At 46.2% G+C, this 5,733-nt stretch overlaps 1 protein-coding gene across 3 annotated transcripts in view; it reads left to right on the top strand.

Moving 5' to 3' along the window:
• The window catches only part of LOC116073947 (lymphocyte antigen 6A-2/6E-1-like), a 46,242-nt gene that overhangs the window by 36,331 nt on the left and 4,178 nt on the right, over positions 1–5,733 (top strand). The window lies entirely within an intron of this gene.

Below are 5,733 nucleotides of genomic sequence, written 5' to 3'. Positions count from 1 at the left end.
CAGCCTGGTCTATGGAGTGAGTTCCAGGACAGTGAGAACCTTGTCTCAAAGATCTCCCAAAACAAAAACAAAGAACAAGAAAAATGTCTTGGGTGCTGGTGAGATGGCTCAGCGGGGAAGAGCAACGACTGCTCTTCAGAAGGTCATGAGTTCAAATCCCAGAAACCACATGGTAGCTCACAACCACCTGTAATGAGATCTGACGCCCTCTTCTGGTGCGGCTGAAGACAGCAACAGTGTACCTACATATAATAAATAAATAAATCTTAAAAAAAAAGAAAAAGAAAAAAGAAAAATGTCTTGTCAAACTTTATATAAGCACCATATAAGAACTACAATTTAAACCATTTTGATGAATAGTTGGCCTCACACTGGTCATTTCTGCAGAGTAAATGCTTTTTGCCTTTGCGTACTATTTGAGTCTGGGGTCTTCTTCAGCGATTCTCAGACCCTAATTCTACGTGCTGGCTCTGCTTGCTTAAACTCAACTGCAATAAAACTGCTCTCTGAAACCCCTCCTTCTGCTCACTAAAAGAGACACTGAACATAAAAGTGAGAAAGCAAGCTGAGCCAACAAATCAACATGCCTGGGCTTATTTCTCTGTTTCTGTCCCTCCCTCCCTGTGATGTTATATTATTAACTCTTAGGGGAGAAGGCACTGGTGAGTTCATATAATCTTACTTTTGTTTCTACCCAGAGTCAGAGGTATAATTCAGATCTTCTTTTGGCTCAAAATCCTGAAACAGAGAAGATTAAAGAGAATTAATTAACTAAGTCTTCAATTGCAGCACTTGGGAGGCATGGGCAGGGAGACCTCTGAATTTGAGGCTAGCCTGGTCTACAGAGCAAGTTTCAAAATAGCCAGGGCTACACTGAGAAAACCTGTCTTGACCAAACAAGAGGGGGTTGAGGGGAAGGGGTTAAATACAAATAATTTTATGAGAAGCTCTGATTCAGCTGAAGAGACAGCTTTCCTTCAGTGGGTCTGAGCAAAGCCCTTACCTCTGCCCTCCTTCCTGTATTTGGTATGTTAAATTTTAAGGAGGGGCAACTGTATTCTTTTTCCTTCTGGAAAATTAGGGTATTGCCAGGGGAAGAGGAGGTGTGGTCCAGAGCTGATCATGAGAGTGGGGCTATCCTTAGGGCCTTCTTAGCCTGCAAATATCATTTCTAATGTTTAAAGAGGGAGGGGGGTTGAGATAGCCAGAGGAACTGAGTAGAATCCTCCTTCAGGCAAGAGATTCCTTAATGCCAGCAGGCAGCACAGCAGCAAGTTACAAGTTAGTTCTTCTCAAACAAAGTGCCTTTGTACTCCTAAGTGTTTCTTTTTTGGGAGGTGGGGGGTCCCAAGCCACATTAGGGATGGGAGAGGGTTGCCCATACCCCAGGCATCTCTCACAGAGCACCACCCCAATGCCTCTCCATGTTTCTTTTCTTTAGTGCCTCCTTTCTGCATCCCCTCTTGGCAGAGGAATATTCTAACTCTACCTTGCATGGTTCCTCCTCAGACCTGGGTCTCCCCTTTAATTAACCCTTACAGGAGATTCCCACTTTTTGAGAGCCTCCCTACCTCTATGTTGCTATTATAATTATTGTTAGCATTCAGAGCCTGTGGCGATACATGGGCGGGTCCACAGACCTGTTGCCAGGGCAACAGCCACCATATTCCCAGAATCCGTTGGGGTCACCTCCTACCTTTACCTATGCGACTACTATGTCACAACCCATATATATGGGACAATTCCTCCATCTTGCTCTCTCTCTCTCCTCTCTTTCCGTGTCACTACCCCCTACTCCCTCTCAATTAAACCTCTTACACGTGGAACTGTCTAGGCCTATTGTGGTACTTCCAGACGCGACCGCCTCCGTTCCAACACATCAATTATTCCCCAGCAACAACTGTCACCTGAGATCTGTCAAATGGTGTGACTTTATGGCATCCATAGCTTAGATCAGAACACGTTGGACCACCTCACTAAGGAACTGGGGGAGGGGGGATCTGATCTTGTGTCACCCTCAGGGAGGAATGCTGTTTTTATGTAGTGAATCAGGATTGGTTGTTTGAGGCCAAATCTTGTAAGTTCAGACTCCATTTTAGAGAACCTGACCTAAGTTTGAACTCAGTAAGCTAACGGGCTGGTATCTACCATTAGTTTCTAAGTTACCCCCTAACAAAACCCAAGCCTAGCTCCAGTCTCTAGGCTAATCCCCAACAAAACCTGCTTTTCCAGGTTACACCCTCAACAAGGCCAGTGCCTCCAGGTTATTCCCCCAACATACTACACCCCCCAGGTTACAAGCCCACTCCCTGCCTAAGGACCACCAATGCAGAGGGGAGCAGAATTTGAATTTGATATTTCACCCAGCACCAGCCAATGCTGGTAAAGGCCACAGTAGCTTTCCAATTAGATGCTTGCATGTGTCCTCCCTGCTTCCTATAAAGCCTTGCCCTATAGATATTTGGGGCTCCCCCACCACCAAAACCGATCTGCATTATGGTGGTGAGTTGGGGTGGCTCTGGTTAGCTCAGATAGCATGAAGACCCTGCTGTGAGTTGCATCAGATCTGCTTCTGTTTTCTTGGGGATCACTAACATTTCCCTGGCACTACAGTTGAACAAAATATTAAGGCCCTTCATGAAATCTGCAACAATTTGAGGCCGCAATATTCCATCAATGTTCCTGACTCCTGGTACTCTAACCCCCTTATTGCCTGGCCCTTGCCATTTGTAGGCAGCCATCGAAGCTCCCCTCCTTCTTGCCCCATGTATTATACCATTTCTTAAGAAACAAAGTTCTAATATAGTTAAAGTCACCACCAACCACAATCTGGTACAATAAGAAGCTGTTCCCACAGACCATGCTGACACATGTGACATGGCCCCATTCTGAGAAACAAAGGGGGAGATATGGGTTCCCAAGACAGATGAGGGACAGTAGAGCTCTGACTGATGTGTTTAGAAAAGGAAAAGGAAACCAGGCATGTGTTTGGTGGAGGCATGGTATGATGATGGGGAAGGTGGTGCCTCTGAGGGCCCATGCTGAGCCATTCCTTTCCCCTAAGGTACCAGCCATAGAGTGGAGTTACCATACAGCATGGGGAAGAGACTTGAGGTTGTTCAGAGAGACAGAGAAAGTGACAAAGAGAGAGAGAGACAGAGAGAGACAGAGATCAACAGAGGCCATGTGGAGAGAGAGAGGGAGGGAAATGGGGAGAGGAGGGACCGAGGGGAAAGAGAGGAAGAGAACAAGAGAAGGGACTGAGAAGGGTTAAGCAGCCCCTTCTACACTGAGTCAGGCATCCATATCTGTTGCCAGGTAACCGGGGGATAGCAAGCCTAGAAGAAATGCAGGAGTGTGTGTGCTCCTTACTCTAGTCAGGCTTAGGACTACGCAAGTCCACAGAAACAAACCAAGTCATGATAGAGCCAGTTAGGCCTCTGTTTCCCCACCAGAGAACTGTCTTCTTAGAAATCGTGTGATTGGCAGTCTGATATCTACCTGATACACTTGGAAGTCCCTTGTCCCCAGTGTGGCACTCCCTTTCTTTTTTCTTTTCTTTTTTTTTTTTTTTTTTTTTTTTTTTTTTTTCGAGACAGGGTTTCTCTGTGTAGCCTTGGCTGTCCTGGAACTCACTCCATAGACCAGGCTGGCCTTGAACTCAGAAATCTGCCTGCCTCTGCCTCCAAAGTGCTGGGATTAAAGGCATGCACCACCACCACCTGGCACTTCCTAAATTATCCCTTTCCTCCCCTTCCCCTGACTCAAGCTATATAATCTAGATCCTCTATTTCAATAAAGGAGCTGTCCTTTTACACAGTCTTCCACATCATTCATACCCACCATACACACTACCCTGCCACACCCTGCTCCCAGCTCCTCTGTATCCTGAGACCACAGCCCATGGGGGAGGGACAAGTGGCATTTGGAGGAAGTACACTTAGTTAGCATGAAATATTTGCTGTATGACTCAAGAGGGTGAAGGAAGCACAAGTGACCTTGGCTACTTCACAGATGTCATTAATTCTCTGAGGAGGGGAATGGGCTTGGCTAATGTTTGACAATGTGACAGTATTCAGGCCTGTGGCTGAGTTGGAAGGCAGGAGAGAAGGCTGGGTGTGTATTTGTCTTGCATGTAGCTCTCTCTGCAGAAGGCCTGGCTTCTCTAACACAAGCCTGGCAACATCTGGTCCCTCTAACTCTAAGAATATTCTAGTACACTGTTGCCCTCTCCATTAAGAGTTAATTTAAGTGGCCTGTCAGTAATTTGGGCAGCATTCCACCACTGAGGGAAGTAGATCCCCAACAGTGGTGCTGGGTGGAAAGTGGAGGACTCATGAGAACCCCTAGTTTAAGACGTTCAGAGAAACAGTGCCCTACACTGTGGTTATATGGCCTTTTCCTTCAAAGAGAAGGCGATGGCCCCATTGCCATCCTGGAGTAGGGATAACGTTGGCCCAGGAGCCCTGGCAATGGAGTCAGAAGAGCAAAACTGCAACAGGTCTGTGATACTGGGCAGAACTCTACACTCAGAAGGGAGGACAGTCACCTGTGGCTCCAGCCTGGACTCCCTCCTTTTTCTCCTCCAACCACAAGTGGTTTCAGAAGATGCTAGAATATAGAGGAAACAGGAGTACCTGAAAGAGGAAATCTTATGTCACTGCTTTTATGATGGGGTGAGACTCTGTAGTGACTTAGCTGCTCACAATTTATGCATGTTCCTGTAGATGACCTCACTCATCCTCTGTAAGAAAAAACCCCATGAACTCATTGGATGGTGACATTGGGAGGGATTGTTACATGGATCTTTCATTGATGTCACAAGTTTGTTTGCATAGTTTTTTTCTACTTCTCTGCTTTACATACACTTGTTCATGCATGAGCCAATGCCTAGCACAACATGTGAAGGGATTACAGAGACAACATTTCTTTCTTTCTTTCTTTCTTTCTTTCTTTCTTTCTTTCTTTCTTTCTTTCTTTCTTTATTTATTTATTTTGGTTTTTCAAGACAGGGTTTCTCTGTGTAGCCCTGGCTGTCCTGGAACTCACTTTGTAGACCAGGCTGGCCATGAACTCAGAAATCCACCTGCCTCTGCCTCCCAAGTGCTGGGATTAATGGTGTGCACCACCAGCTGGCGAGACAACATTCTTGCTTTCTCTCTTCCTCCTACCACTGAGCTGGGTTAGGCAATGTTGGTGGCAGATGGGGTCTGCCTCCATGATAGATTACAGGGTAACAAAGAGATTTTAAATGGTGGTAGGGTAGAGGCCCCGGAGTGTAAGAACTCTTCCCTGATTAAGTGGATGTGCTCAGCTTCACTGATGATGTGGTCCATTTTGGGCCTCAGTTGTCCTCTGAGCATACCTGCTCTTTTGCTGTGGTGTCATCGCAGGATGATTTCCAGCTCAGCTCTCTTTCTGTGCCCAGCACAGTTGTCAGTTCTTGGCTCACAACTCACACTTTGTGGATAAAAAAGCCTACTGGGGGCTTGTTCACCAAAGCCAGTCTCTCAGTATTTGTCAGTTGTTTGCCTGTTTATAGGAAGGAGGGGCTTGGGGTCCTAGCCACTGCAACCCATAAACTTCTATTTAGAATCAGGAAGAAACCAGGTGGAAGTAGCAGAAGCAGCAGGAGCTGCAGCAAACCTTTGATAGCTATGTGTTGGATCATATTTGGTCTACTGAGCAAGTCCTAGGACAGCCAAAGCTACCGAGAAAAAGTCTGTCTCAAAA

Source organism: Mastomys coucha, unplaced genomic scaffold (assembly GCF_008632895.1).
Source record: "Mastomys coucha isolate ucsf_1 unplaced genomic scaffold, UCSF_Mcou_1 pScaffold11, whole genome shotgun sequence".
Lineage (NCBI taxonomy): Eukaryota > Metazoa > Chordata > Mammalia > Rodentia > Muridae > Mastomys > Mastomys coucha.
This window is presented reverse-complemented; position numbering and strand designations above follow the sequence as displayed.